Source organism: Triplophysa dalaica, chromosome 11 (assembly GCF_015846415.1).
Source record: "Triplophysa dalaica isolate WHDGS20190420 chromosome 11, ASM1584641v1, whole genome shotgun sequence".
Classification (NCBI taxonomy): Eukaryota; Metazoa; Chordata; class Actinopteri; order Cypriniformes; family Nemacheilidae; genus Triplophysa; species Triplophysa dalaica.
The window spans coordinates 17,660,625-17,676,244 of record NC_079552.1 but is presented as its reverse complement, the minus strand read 5'-3'; the positions used below and the strand labels follow the sequence as shown (position 1 = coordinate 17,676,244).

Sequence of the window (15,620 nt, the reverse complement as noted above, 5' to 3'; positions counted from 1 at the left end):
ATAGACATTAGCTTTTAAAGTTGCAGTGCAATGGATGAGTCAATGCGGTTATTAAAGGTACGGTGCAGTATATGAGTTAATGCGGTTATTAAGGTTACAGTGCAATAGATGAGTTAATGCAGTTATTGAAGTTACAGTGCACTAGATGAGTTAATGCAGTTATGAAAGTAGTCCATTAGTGCAAATGAGCATTCAGTATAATATTCCTGGTGTGCAAGTGAGCAGTATAGAGTGCAAATGATGCTATGGTGGAGCATCAGTCCGGTGGAGCAGATAACATGAAGTACTGGTGTGTACAGTTCAATCATGCATGGCAGCCCGGTAGTGCAATGTAAACAATGTAGTAGCAGCATTGAAGTTAAAGTTATGAGGGGTAGTGGAATCAGTGGGGGGCAGAGTTCAATAATGAAACAGCTGTGGGAAAAAAGCTGTTTCCTAGTCTGCTGGTTCTTGTCCGGAGGCACCTGAAGCGCCTACCGGAAGGCAGGAGAGTAAACAGTCTCTGAGCGGGGTGAGAGGATTCCTTGAGAATGCTGCGAGCTCGACGCAGACAGTGTTTCTTCTGGATGTCCTCAATGGAATAGAGTGTAGTTCCTGTGATGCGCTGGGCTGTTTTCACCACCCGCTGCAGTGCCTTCCGCTCACCAACAGAACAGTTCCCGTACCAGACTGTGACACAGTTGGTCAGGATGCTCTCTATCGTGCAGCGATAGAAGTTCACCAGGATAGTTGAAGACAGTTGGTTCTTCTTCAGTGTCCTCAGAAAGAAGAGATGCTGGTGAGCCTTCTTGACCAGGCATGAGGTGTTGGTGGTCCAGAACAGGTCCTCCGAAATATGGGTCCCCAGGAACTTAAAACTGGAAACACGTTCAACAGCCATCCCATTAATGTGGATGGGGTCGTGTGTGCCTGCTTTTGCCTTCCTGAAGTCCACGAGGATCTCCTTCGTCTTGGAGATGTTAAGGAGCAGGTTGATGTTTGAGCACCATGTGGCCAGGTGCCGGACCTCCTCCCTGTAAGCAATCTCATCGTTGTTGCTGATGAGACCAATCACTGTTTTATCATCTGCAAACTTGATGAAGGAGTTAGGTCCGTTCAAAGGCCTGCAGTCGAGTGTGAAAAGGGAGTAGAGAAAGGGGCTCAGTACGCATCCCTGTGGTACACCAGTGTTGAGGGTGATGGTGGTGGAGCAGATGTGCCCTACCCTAACAAGCTGAGGCCTGTTCGTCAAGAAATCCATAATCCAGTTGCAGGTTGAGTTTTTAAGGTTTCCAAGTTTGATGATTAGCTTGGAAGGGATGACGGTATTGAATGCAGAGCTGAAGTCTACAAACAGCATGCGTGCATAAGAGTCCTTATTGTCCAGATGTGTGAGCACGGAGTGCAGCGCCATGGACACTGCATCATCTGTGCTCCTATTGCTACGATAGCCAAATTGGTATGGGTCCAGTGTGGATGGTAGAGAGTCTTTTAGGTGTGCCAGGACCAGCCGCTCGAAGCACTTCATAACAATGGGTGTGAGTGCCACAGGGTGGTAGTCGTTCAGGCATGTCGGGGTGGAATGTTTCGGAATGGGCACAAAGGAGGTGGATTTAAAACATGCTGGAACCACTGCTTGGGCGAGGGACAGGTTGAAGATATCCGTGAAGAATCCAGCGAGCTGCTCCGCGCATGCCCTGAGTACGCAACCAGGGTTGCGTTTATCCGGCTTAGTGCAGTGTAAACATCTGTGGAGTTTAGTCTGATGATTGGGTGGTCAGTAGAGGGTGTGAGCTTGGTGGCGGGTTCCTTATTGTCTCTCTCAAAGCGTGCATAAAAGTCATTAAGCTCGCTCAGGAAGGCGGCATCTGTGGCTATGGGTTTGGAGTGGTTGGGTTTGTAGTCACTAATGGCCTGGATGGATACCCTGCCACATGCATTGAGGGTCAGAATTGGAAAAATGCTCCTCTAGCTTCAACTTTTAGCAGTGCTTGGCCTTTTTGATGCCCCTCTTCAGATTTGCCCTGGAAGTACTATAGGCCTGTGCATCACCTGATCTGAAGGCAGTGTTGCATGCTTTCAACAGGAGGCGCACTTCCTTGTTCATCCATGGCTTCTGATTGGGGTATATGGTGATCTGCTTCTGAGTTGTGACACTATCATCTATCAATATTTATTTGTGGCTGTTGTTGTCCCTTTAATTTATAAATGTTGCAGATTGATTGATTAATGTGATATTAATATAACATCAACAACTCGTCAACTCGTTCAGAATATTCTTTCTTAATTACTTATTTTAGTAATGTATACAATATATATATATACTGTATATATATCCTCAATGGAGGCTGAGCCTCCCTAATATTGAAAACCTAGAATCACTAGTAACTAGTAAAAATTGCATTTCTGATATCTGGAATTGAATTTGATTGGTGGCTTGTTGTGATATTTAACTAGTAAAAATGCAATTACAGATATCAGTCATAATTTTTTACTAGTTTAAATAATTCCTTTTTTAAATCAAGAATGCTTATTTCTGGGAGTGATGAGTCAATTAATCACTAGTGAAAATGTAATTACTGATATCAAATTTTTAATAGAAAAAAATAAATTGTTGATATAAAAAATGATATCCTGAGAATTATTTAAAGCTGTTGTGGCTTGCCATATGTACAGATGTGTTTAACACTTACTGTTCTTCACTTGTCTCAGCATGTTCCCCAGTACATGATCTGTAAGAGAATCTGGCCATAACATTGCATCCTGCAGATTGCAGGGAGCACTGAAACAAAAGTTGGTTGTACAATTTTCAAAGACTGTAACTTACCAACTAGAAAATGTGAGCTTCAAAAAATGGTCACTGACCTGTCACTGTAGCTTTTAAATGTATTCTATAAAATGTATATACAACATAAAAAACAGACTCTGCCCCACCGATATTTATGACAGGATGCTCTTTGTTATTGATGTTCCTCTTGAATGCTTAGAAAGCTACAGACACATTGTAAATGTAATGAGTTGTGTGAGGTGCCACTTTGCCGGATCTGTCCTTTTCAACGGCCTTTAAGCAGACAATGGCTTGTTTAACCCCCATTAACTCTTATACTGTCAGCCATGGTGCATGCTTTGCCACTCTCTGAGAATATACAGAATAAGAGCATTACTGTGAGAAAGTTTCATCTGTGTGAACACCCGCTGTTCCCTTTCTGTCGGTCTCTCGACGTTGTGTCGAGAACGACAGATGGGGTTAGCCCTTGAGAACCAATCAACTCTGACTACTATAGAAAAGGCCAATGAAATTTGGCAAATGAAATTTGGCAAATGAAATTTGCATGCCGGTCTCCGCCCCCAGATGTCCGGTATAAAATGAAGCCGGCGTGCAGCATTCATTTACGTTTTGTTTGCCTTCGCTCATGACTACGAGCTAAACGAATTCAACAAATTCTTCTTCTACATTGACTGATCTACAACGCAGAGCAGCGGATCGTCCCTTCCTGCAGCTACCTTTCCCTGGGCATCTCGGCCGTTCCGGAGGGGTTAAAGATTTTTTCTAAAAAGGTCCTTTTCAGGACTGAGCATTCTCCAGTGCGGTATGTTCCGCTGTTCTCTTGGGTGGGATACTCTCATCGAGGAGGGAGATGGACACAATAGGTGTCTGGGCGTCCAGCACACTGAGGCAGCTTTCATTGACACATCTTGCCCGCAATTCGGCTAGATGGTCATACAGAAGGGTGGCTATCTTCCTACGGGAACCAGCCACCATTTCGTTGCTACCCGGGCCGTGACGTCGGTGGTTAATGCCCCGATGCCCACCAGTGTTAGCAGTGTTAGTGATGTGGGGACCTCTGCGTACGTAAACCCGCCAGCCAAGTGCTCACGGGCCGATCGCTCATCTGAACGTCCCCCAACCGGCGGTGGCATACCGTCCGGATCCTCAGGGAAGCACTCGGAAACGATGCGTGACGTAGATGAGATATCGCTCGCAGCATCGGAGGGAGACCGGCATCCGACTCTGACGAATCCGAGCTTCCCCCCCAGGGGGGTCGAGCTCAGGAGGAAGCAGAAGTGATGTCAGCCATGCTAACCTGGGGATACGTGGTTCCTGGAGTCGGAGTGCGGTGCAAATCCCGCCCATCCCGGGTCCCATTTTTTTCCCGAAGGTGCATGAGGAGCTGTGTAAAACTTGTAGCGCTCCACTCACGGCCTGCTCCAGTCAAACCAGCTCCGGCTCCCTCACTTCCCTAGATGGTGGGGAAGCCAAAGGCTATGTCGAGATCCCCTGGGTGGAAAGTGCGGCGCGGCTGCCACCTGGGGGAATCGGCCACGCCTAGCGTCCAAGGCGTGTAGGACTTCGGCGTCACTGATGTCGAAGGCTTGCGCTGCCGCGGGCCAGGCTGCCTCCTCTCTCTACGCAATGGCCATCCTGCAGGTCTGCCAGGCCAAGCCGTTGAGAGAGCTCCACGGCATGGGCCCTGGGTCGGACGATATCCACGGTAATGGTCCAGGAAGGAAAACCCCGGCTGTACCTTGCGCAGATGAGTGACACAGAGAAAGTCCGCATTCTTGATGCACCCATCTCGCAGGGTGGGTTGTTAGTAACACCGTCGAGGACTGCGCTCAGCAGTTTTTGACGGTGAAGAAGCAGACAGAGGCAATTAGCCACATTTCACAGCCTAGAGGCCTCCAAGATCCCGCCGTCTGCTTCCCGGCAGCCCATGACCCCTTCAACATCGGCTCCGGTTCCTGTGGCCCCACAGGCGGCACCCCGGAAGCAGAGGTCGAGGGGGAAACCTCCACCCCATCAGCAACCTTCTCGCAAGAAGTGACACCGACGGGAAGACCCCAGGGAGAACAACATTGGGCACGACCTTCACAGCCACGGCTCTGATCGGTCGGTACGGGACGGCTCCTGCCTCGTCACCAAAGCTTTTCAGGGCCTGGCGCCCACTTACTCACGGAGTTTTTCCGTTCTCCCTGGGTTTACTTGCAGCCGATCGCACCCTCCACTGGACTGTGCCCGGCAACTCGACCTCACGCCCTGGGGAGGCGTAGGGTTGACACACAACAGCTGCCACCTCTCTCAAACCGACAGTGTGTGCAGCTGTCCCACAAGGCAGGCAAAAAGGTGGAGAAAACCTTCCCTCCGGGGACCCCCGGCGACATATGGTTAGCTCCACCAGCCGACGAACCACCCCCCGTGGGAATGGTGAAGCAGGCTGCCCCGGGGTCCCCCTCTCACAGTCCCTTGGAGCTCGAGAGCTGCCCACACTGTCTCGGTTGCTAATGAGGACGGTCCGTCTTGGTTACTCGATCCAGTTCACCAGAGACTCTCCCAAGTTTGGGGGGATCCTCTCTCCCTCTGTCAGAGGCAGGGACGCCTCCGTATTTCGGGTAAAGGTCACCACCCTTCTGGCGAAACAGGCATTGAGTTCTTCCCTCAAAACCAAGATGTTCAGTGGGTTACAGCCCGCACTTCATCGTTCCCAAGAAAGACGGCAGGTCGCGCCCAATAGGTCTGCGTACCCTGAACAAAGCTCCTTCACAAGCTGCCGTTCAGGATGATCACGCAGAGGCGCATCCTGACATCCATCTGGTGTCAGCATTGGTTTCGTGGCAATCGACCTGTTCTCCTTTTCGGTCTGTCCCTGTCCCCACGGTCTTCACAAAGATCGTGGAAGCAGCCCTACCTCCCTGAGGGGAGGAAGGTGTGCGGGTACTAAACAATCTCAACGACTGGCTTATCTTGGCACACTCACGAGAGCATAGCATCCTCTTTCTCGGTATAGAACTCCAGCACTACAGCTATGGCGTACATCAGATCGTCAGGGTGGTGTACGCTCACGGCAGCTAACACGACATGCTCGACGTGTCCTCCGGTGGAGTCAACAGGTGACCCGTTCCCTGCAGGCCACACACATCCCGGGCAAACTGAACCGGACAGCCGACGCGCTTTATCCTCAGTATACGCCTCACGGAGAGTGGCAACTCCACCCCCGCTTAGTCCAGCTCATTTGGATGCTGTTCGGGAAGGCCCAGGAAAACCTGTTCGCCTGCCGCAACAACACCATTGCCCCCTTTGGAAATCCCTGTCCGAGGCCCCCTCGGCACGGATACCTTTGCGCACAGGTGACCTTGGGACAGGCGGAAGTACGCCTTCCCCCCCAATGAGCCTCCTTAAGCAGACACTGCGCAAGGTCAGGGAAGAGGAATACCAGGTGTTGTTGGTTGGCCCACACTGGCCCAACCGCACTTGGCTTTCAGAGCTGAGGCTCTGGACAACTACTCCCCCTGGCCCATTCCCCTTACAGAGGACCTGCTCTCTCAGGGGAAGGGCACGTTCTGGCATCCCAGATCAGACCTCTGGAACACCATGTCTGGTCTCTAGATGGTACAAGAAGATCCTTAGTTGGCTACTCCCCCTCTATGGCGAAGACCATCACCCAGGCTAGGGCCCCAGCTACTAGGCGGCTATACGCCTCTAGACGGCGCCTCTTCTCGTCCTGGTGTCTCTCTCAAGGAGAAAGACCCACTGAGGTGCTTGATCAGGATCATGTTGTCCTTCTTAAGAGACTGGAGACTAACATCTCCCCTCCACACTGAATGTGTATGTTGTCACTACACTATCGCCACTCATCATGATAACCCATGAGCTTCCCCAGGTGGACCTCAACCTTGCGGTTAACTACTCAGTCCGCACGTTCCATGCGTTCTCCTCCAAGGACGAGACCATACCTATGTCCACCATATTCCTCCCCACGGATAGGAGGTGGCCTCTGCAGTGCATCCCTAATTAAGGAAGTTGCAATAACCCGGTGTAAACCCGGGCCGAACGGCCTGTAGCCAGTAGAGGGCAAAGGCCTCCATCTGTGAAAGGTTACCGGTCAGGGCTGTACGCATCTTTCTCCAAGAAAGCTCTGGAACCCCCCGACCACCACACTGGAAGGTTACAGTTTCGCGAAAGATTCGAGCTGACACGCCCAGGCCTGTTACCGTCGCTTCGCTAGAGATTGTGACGCGATACAGCGTTGTGGTGTTTTCCATAGGTAACCCCATCTGTCGTTCTCGACACAACGTCGAGAGACCGACAGAAAGGGAAGGTCTTCGTTACGTATGTAACCTCAGTGCCCTAAAGGAGGGAATGAGACGTTGTGTCCCTTATGCCACAAACACGTATTGTATTCTGCTGCAGTAGTGAGAGGCTCTCAGGCTCTACAGAACAAGAGGTAAATGAATGCTGCATATTTCATTCGCCAAATTTCATTGGCCTTTTCTATAGTAGTCAGAGTTGATTGGTTCTCAAGGGCGAACCCCATCTGTCATTCTCCAAAAAGGCAGACTTACAATGAAAGATATTCCGTGCAGGTAAATAGAAAGCAGAAACCAAAGATAATTTATCTTGTATCACTAATTGTATCACTGCGAATAATGTTTGTAAAATCATTAAAACTATGCAGCCTGAAGAAGCGCGGAAAAAGTCTTAAAATTAAAGGTAGACCCATGTGTGTTTTTTTGTTTTGTTTTATGCGTCTGCGTAAACTGAGAGAAACACTGGTTTGCATGCCTGTGCTTTATGATTGATTGTGTAGTGTTGCCTAAATTGCTGTTGTGTTATACGAACCGTCCAGAAACCGTTAAGTTTATTTTGGATTATTATATTAACAGCTATAATTTCTCATCATTACTCGTCATAGTGTTACTATAGGGATAGGGTGTGATCTGACCTTATCTCTTATTTATAACAGGTTGTAACCAAACCTTTTAGCCTTTTTCCTTGTGCTATACTGCCCTGTATTTTACATACTTGATCTCAGTAGGCTATATACAAAAACGATTTCAAAAGCATAATTATTACATTTCAAGATTGCACTTTATTTTACAGTATGTGTACCTATAGTGTACTTACACTGTAAAAAAAATCCTGTAAAATTTACAGTAAACTACTGGCAGCAGGGTTGCCAGCCAGTTACTGTAAATTGTACAGCCACAGTACTGTAATTTAATTTACAGCCATTTACTGTAATTGCAGAATACAGGAAAACCTGTAATTTTGAATAGCAACAGTATAATGCTGTATTTTTTACAGCAAATTGCTTGATTTTAATTTACTTTATTTAGAAGAAATACATAAATCACTGTATATCCAGTATGTTTTGCATACTGGATATACAGTGTTTATTTTTTTTTAATTGATACAAAAATACATTACAGACAAATTGTGTACGTTGTTGTACATGAAATAATTTTATTCAGTAAGAACTTCATAGTATCCAACATGGCTCTTTAAACATTAATGTTTAAACAACACGTTAACCAACATTACCATCATGAAACAACATTGCAAAACAAGGCCCAAGTGAGTCTGTAAAACGGTCCACATCTTGATCCATCAGAGCACAACAAGTAGCTGGAACTATGGAAACGAAACAAGAGAATAATGTTAGATATTCAATTTATAGTCAGAGAAAAACAGAGGACAACATCTACAGTCAGAGAATAATAAAATGATGTAATTCAATGATGAGATCTGTGTGTGTGTGTGTGTGCGTGTGTATGTGTGTGTGCGTGTGTGTGTGTGTGTGTGTGTGTGTGCTTCTTACTTTTCATCGATTACACTGAATATTCATCATTGTGTTTAGAAGAGCGGCGACATGTGGGTTCACTGCAACCTGTTTCTTCTGTATCCTGGCATTTTAGATGACGCTGCTTGTTCCACTCTCTGGATTAATATCTACAAAGAGTCAGGAAAAACTAAATGTTATATATTAAATGTACAAAATATATTATATTAAAACACATGAATTAAATCATCAGCTTGCTAGTGTTAAATAGGGGAGACTTCTAAATAATTTGCCCAAAAAAATTGCATCTCTCGTTGAGAAATATTGTTTTAAAGGTCTTAACAGGTATATAACATTAACATATCTATAAAAAGCAGGTAAGGAAGTTGTTCAATTAATACCTTTCATTGGACTCCAAGTACATGCTGCCCCATCCTGGTACTCAAGCCTGAATATGTAACATGCTATGAACAGAGTGGGAAGGCCAGACATGAAGCTGTGCTGAGCACCGTCACACACAACCTAACCTTCAGTAGTCAGCATCCAGTGGCCTGCATGGCAAAGTGTGTCCTAAAACAAACAATTATACATGTGACAATAGTAATAGTTAATAGTGACTATACAATTATCTTTAAGCATTTTACATTTTAACTACATTTTAGTATAAGTGACTCTACAAACAAACTCTAAGCAAATTAAACAGAGTAACTTACACTTAAAACCGTACTTATATAGAAATGTAATCCAACTAACGTTAGGGATGTCACGGTCAAGAAATTGTCACACTAGTATTTTGTAACGGGTCTCACTCCCACCCTCCAACGGTCCTATTTGGGAGACAGGCCTGCTATACAATGAGGGTGTCGCTAACGTCTTTTGCTCAAGCTCTCATCTGGCCTCCGATACATAAACTGTATATCTAGATGGTTACGTACATTAATCACTTTACCGGGCTATCCTCCGTGAACATCGACTTACCTCAAGCTATGGTGACTCATTTTAATTTGGGCGCTCGATTTAACGGATGACTGCATTTGCAAATTTGAATTACACCACAAAATAATCACGAGCGAGTGTGGTATCACAACTGTCGAAGCATGTAACTTTTACCGAGTCTACGGCGGGCGCGTTGTTCAACATTTAAAAAACAACCGTCAACTTACTAATACAATGAACTGTAGCTCGTCACATACCGCCTTCACTCCTTGTGTGAACAAAAACTCTAAATAACATGAACAACTTCTGTCCTCAGGTGCTATAGCGACGGAGAATGTTTGAAATCTTACCGCGACGGCGCTGCTGAAACCCCGCAAGACTCCTTCGGTCCCCGCGGATGGAGGTTGAATCCGGGGTTAGCAATATGAACCGCGAATTTAGATACCTCTATATAAAGTTACCAGTATGATAGTTACCAAATATGGAAAAAAAATACGTAATAAGTTACTTACCACAGGTGTGAATCATTCATTTTGCGCACTACCCCAATCTCGACTGTTGAAGATCATCCCGCCATTGTAGATTTGAAATTTACAGCAATATTCTGTACATTGAGTTAATCCGTCACGTGACCCCAGAATGCATTGCACTTTACAGCAATATTCTGTATTATTTAAAATACAGTCAGCTTCTGTAAAATAACGCTGTAGTTTTTACAGCAATTCGTTACAGTGTACCTTTGAAAGTACTGGGTAGTATAAGATGACTATTGTTACTATCCTGTCTGTCCCAGGCTGTTTTCCACGTGTTTTCCCCAAAGACTTCATTTCTCCACGCTTCCTCACCTGTCCCTCGTCAATTGTCCCTGCACCTGCCCGTCATCAGACTCCCGGACAGTATGTATAATCTGCCTGTTCCTTTGTTCATGGTCTTGTCTAAAATGTTACCTGTGTGTGTTTACTCGTTTGATGATTATTGTTTGAAAGCATCTGGTCTGGGAGTAATTTGTTACAACAAATAGTTACAACTATATGGTATCAGTTTATGTTTAGAACCTAGTTCTTACCCTAGTTCTTATATTTACTGTAATAGGTACACAGTTTGTACATGAGAAAGACAAATAGTTACAACTATATGGTATCAGTTTATGTTTAGAACCTAGTTCTTACCCTAGTTCTTATATTTACTGTAATAAGTACACAGTTTGTACATGAGAAAGAGGACTAAAAAATAAAGTGCTACCCATTTCACATTGTATATCTTAAGCTCCAGGGTAGCTTCTTCCAATGGACTTATTTGATAGTCCTTGTGCATCTCAAATAGCTGACAAACCCTACACAAAACCTCCCGGTCCTCCTTCCAAAAGAAAAATCTTCCTACATGAAGATACAGATACCCTTTGCGATTGTGATTCTTCTATAGAGGTCTGTCTCTCTCACACTCAATTGTCTGCTCGATCCAACACTCTCCGCTATGTTCCACATGACCAAATTGCACAGGGGCTGTTCATTGAAACAAACCCTCCTACAAACAGGGCATGTTTTTTTCTTCCAAATTACTGGCCACTTCTGTCAATGCTGGATTGTAATGGGTATTATAGAATTAAGACATCAAAATAACAGGATTTTCTCTTAAATATCCCACTATCAACAGACATGAACTAAAACCTATCCATTGATCGTATATCAGTCTTTTCTTAGGCATCTACTATATGGGTCAGAACAGGTGCTCTGTAAACAAAAAAATTACAGTTCCTGTCTTCTTCTCATACTCTGTTAAACAGGCATCTAAACAAATGCATTGTTTTCTTCCAGGGATTGTAATACGCCATGTGCACAAGCGTAGCCACGAACTTCCGCTGTCTCCAGAAGTCGGGATGTCAGTTTCCAGTTTGCTCTCGCACCGCACAAAACGTTAGTGTTTACAAGAGGTCTTAAAGATCTGCCAAATATAAACATTAACGATGTACACCGCATCGTTGATCCCTGGTCCCCTGTCCATCAGGCAAGTGGGACAAAGGATTTAAGCTCTATATATCGAGTTATAACTTTCTCCCCCTCTTAGTTTCTAATAAAGATCAGGGCTCAGGTGAACTCATTGTACTACAGATCCATGAGGAAAGCTGAGAAACCTCACAGTTTGAGTGTATGGTGAAGCTAGGACTTCAAAGCAGCAGTTTGAATCTTGTTACTTTAATAACCTGCCGTTTCTAATGTTTCTTGGGATTTGGCTAAGGTAAATCATGTTTAATATAACTCTTAAATTAGTATGTAATTAGCCACTAATGTTAGTTGTCCGCACACCACATTAAACTACGTATCCTTGTAGTTATGGATATAGAGCTTATATCCTTTGTCCCACTTGTTTAATTGTTGGAGCAGGAGACCTGGTATCAACGATGCGGTGTACATCTTTAATGCTTATTTTTGGCAGATCTTGAAGACATATTTTAAACACTGACATTTTGTGTGGTGCGAGAGCAAATCGGAAACTGACATCCCGACTTCTGGCAACAGCGGAAGTTGTCGCTACACATGTGCACATAGTCTATTGATAGCTATATTTCCACACTGTTTGAAGATGTCCTCAGACAATACTTATTTATTGCTCTGGACTTGCTTTTCACCAACAGCCTTTTTCGTCAAAGAACACCGTTTCTGACATTATTTTCGTATCATTTGGGGCAGTCGTGGCCTTATGGTTAGAGACTCAGACTTGTAACCCAAACGTTGCCGGTTCGAGCCTCAGTACCAGCAGGGCTGGTAGGTGGGGGGAGTGAATGATCAGCGTGCTCCTACACCTTCAATACCACAGCTGAGGTGAGACCTTGAGCAAGGCACTGTTTAACCCCAACTGATCCCCGGGTGCCTCAGCAATGTCTGATTACTGCTCTGGGTGTGTGGTTTACTCATTGCTGTTTGCACTTGGATGGGTTAAATGCAGAGCACCAATTCTGAGTATGGAACGCATCACTTTCATTTATTACCACTAGAGGGTGCACATGACACAAAAGTGAGCATCACAACAATCAAAACCTGTAGTAAATTTAGTTAATCTCTGGAAAACCATAAAGTATTCTACCAGGCTTTATCTGTGCATGAGTTCTTGCCATCTCAGTACCGCATAAATCACAAATTATATGCTCACTCTAGCTATTTTACGTTAACTGTTTTTTTATTAAAATTTACTTTGTTTCTACTAAAGCTTCAAAGTGATATTCCATCATTAAAAATAAAATTCTGTCATCATTTAATCACCCTCATGTCATTTCAAACCTGCATTACTTCCTTCCTTCCGCAGAACGACAAATGTCATTTTTAATGTAAAACAGTTTTCAACATTCTTTAACATATCTTCTTTAGTGTAAATACATTTGGAATAAAGTCATATCAGAGATCACGTTAAAGACAATAAAAAGAGAATGCGAAAAATGAACATTGCTGTTTCAGTGAACACGATGATAGTAATCGCAGCAAATTCTTCTGCTCCAAAAATCTAGGTTTTGAAAATTAGATGTGATTAAAGATTTTATGAGGGTAAAAGCTATTGAACAGACTTAACATCTGTCTCTCGCAGCCTTGTTTTAATTTGCGTAAAATTAAATACAGCATGCACTAAGATCAATACAGAGGGTCAACAGGGTTTGACTGCTTAGCACAGCAGTTCATCCCAGCTGGTAGATTACCACTATAAGAGAAAGTACACTTCTCCATTGACAGCCATTCAATCAATTTTAACATATCCAGTAAAAATAACTTTTATTGTTACAAAATACCGTTATATATCATACAGCAAATATTTTACAGCTAAATGAACAGGAATGATGAGAGATTATTTTGGGCCCTTTATTGGTGAAGATAGCAGCATCATGTTAATAGATATTTGTCATTGGACCTGGGTGCATAAGAGTGTATAAAAGGGTCAAGCTTTGACATAGAAGTTAAGGTCAGTCCTGTCAGCCCTCTTATCCTGCTGTCTTGTTCTCAGGCATTACAAACGTGTTTTTAACATGCATATGGTTTAAATATATGTAACGTTATGTCTACTTTGAAGACTCTTGTGTGTGTGGAGATCCCCTTTAAGATAACCATATTTAAACACTGCATTTTCACAGCAAAATCACTAATGTACTTTATTATCTAGCATCTTATAAGTTAACTTTGCGCTACAGCACTTTAGCAAATGCAACTGCGCCACGCAAAAACAAGTATTGTTGGCTAGTAATACTCACATTTGAAAACACCTGCCTCGCAGTTCTCCACCATACTCCTGTATGAACTTATCCTGTCCCGTAGGGTCATGGGATAAAGAAGTGTCTCAAGTATCTGTCACTGGGTGCTTCGGAATGTGGGCATAACCAGTAAGCTATCCGTGAATTTTTCACCTTCTCTTTAATGAATAATGAGGAGTCGGACATACAATGGTGTTTTCTCTTGCTATATATTAGGTAAGTAGGCGTATTCGGAAGCAACATTAGTACATTAGTACAACATTAGGGCTCGGGATTGGCTGCCATCTTGCAAACGGGCTTTGGGCTTGCAGCCATCTTGCGTACCTTGTTTTGTTTTTTGTTTTGTCCTATTAAATCTTAAAGTGCATGTGGATCCGCTTCTTGCCTGGTGATTCTGTCTGATGTTACAGATAAAATGAGCCAGTATGCACCTGGCAGACCCAGCCTGTCCTTCGGTGAGATCCTACATTGGAACTCAGAAATTAATGACAGGAAGTTTGGTACACACTTAATTCCCTGAGTGAAATGATCTGCGCTAAAGAACTTCTGTAGTGTTTTACTGATTGCAACATTCTTCTGCTCATCAGTCATCTCCCACTACACAATCATCCCTCAAACAGTTGCCGGCTATCAGATACTGTATCTGTACATCAAAACGCCATAAAGCTGTTTTGAAACATCGTTGCATCGTGCATCGTTGAAAAAAGCATTGTATAGATAACATTGAATTGAATTGAATTCATTTAATTTAGAAATCCTGAGAAACACATACATGCATATCTATAACATGTGACCTGTCATGGTGTTGTTAAGAATTGCAAATGAGGACATCACAACATGAAATACACATCACAGTAATGTAACTTACATCTGCTAATATGTGGTACAAAGCAGGCCCTGTTCCTGCCAGGTGCAAAAGGGTGTGCTAGCAGACATCCTGGGTAGGCATGTACTACACACAGCAGCCGCAAAAAAAATTAAGAGACCATTTCAAAAGTTTTTTTTCTGCAAAGAATGTTTTGGTAAAAAGATCGTTTTTGTTAATTTCTGTGAACTTCTGATATCATTTCTCCCAAATTTCAAGGAACATGGTTGGTGTTCCTATAAAACTGCATTGTGATATATCATTACAGTAAAATAAACTTGCTAAAAGCAAATAACAGGTTTTTGGTCATGCTGCCAACGCGGCTGGTACCGTGCTGTTGCTCGCAGTCAAACCAAACAATTTCTGAAAAGAAATCCAAATATCCATAACAGTTGCATATGAGTGTTCAAACGAATGGCTGCTTTTCCTGTTTATGAAAGTATTTATAAGAGAGAGTATATTATCTTTATATCGTATAATAGCTTTTTAAAGTCTCTCCATAGGTTGTAAATATTCAGTTAGGCTATGAGTCTGTTAATGGGATGTTATGGTCTATTGAACAAACTCAAGCTCAATTCATCCTTTTAATGATCATGGTTTTCACCCTATGACCAACAGAGATCTAACTCTTTCAAAAGGAGATGTATTCATATTCTACGAGTCTGTTCCTCGCTTCGACACTAATCAGACCCAACGTGATGCCTGTAAACAATGCGCCGCCTGTATTGAATGGAGAGTTTCAATTCAAGCGAAACAGAAATGGGGCATCTGAATATAAAGATACAATGCCGTTAATGTTTTTCTATGCATGTTTTCTGCAGATATATGACTCACAGAAATTTGATGGCAGGCTTTCAATGAAGCTATGAAGTATGAAGCTCGTCTGTTCCCCACAGGGGAGATATTCCTGATACTTTATGTCCGGGCAATACAATTATAATAAAATGGATTTGCCATCATCATCGTGCAAATCTTGAAGGTTTGCTTTATCAAAATTCACACTTTTTTGTGGAAAAGGACATTCTGTTTATCTTTGACAAAGAAACAACAT

The 15,620-nt window shown here is 43.6% G+C and overlaps 1 long non-coding RNA gene across 1 annotated transcript; it reads right to left on the bottom strand.

The window, feature by feature from the left end:
* Positions 1-8,051: 8,051 nt before the first annotated feature.
* On the bottom strand, positions 8,052-9,675 carry LOC130431288 (uncharacterized). Its single transcript, XR_008908208.1, has 3 exons — positions 8,939-9,675; positions 8,577-8,707; positions 8,052-8,389 (listed from the first exon to the last, which is right to left on the bottom strand). It is a non-coding gene; the product is annotated as an uncharacterized LOC130431288 (long non-coding RNA).
* Positions 9,676-15,620: the final 5,945 nt, after the last annotated feature.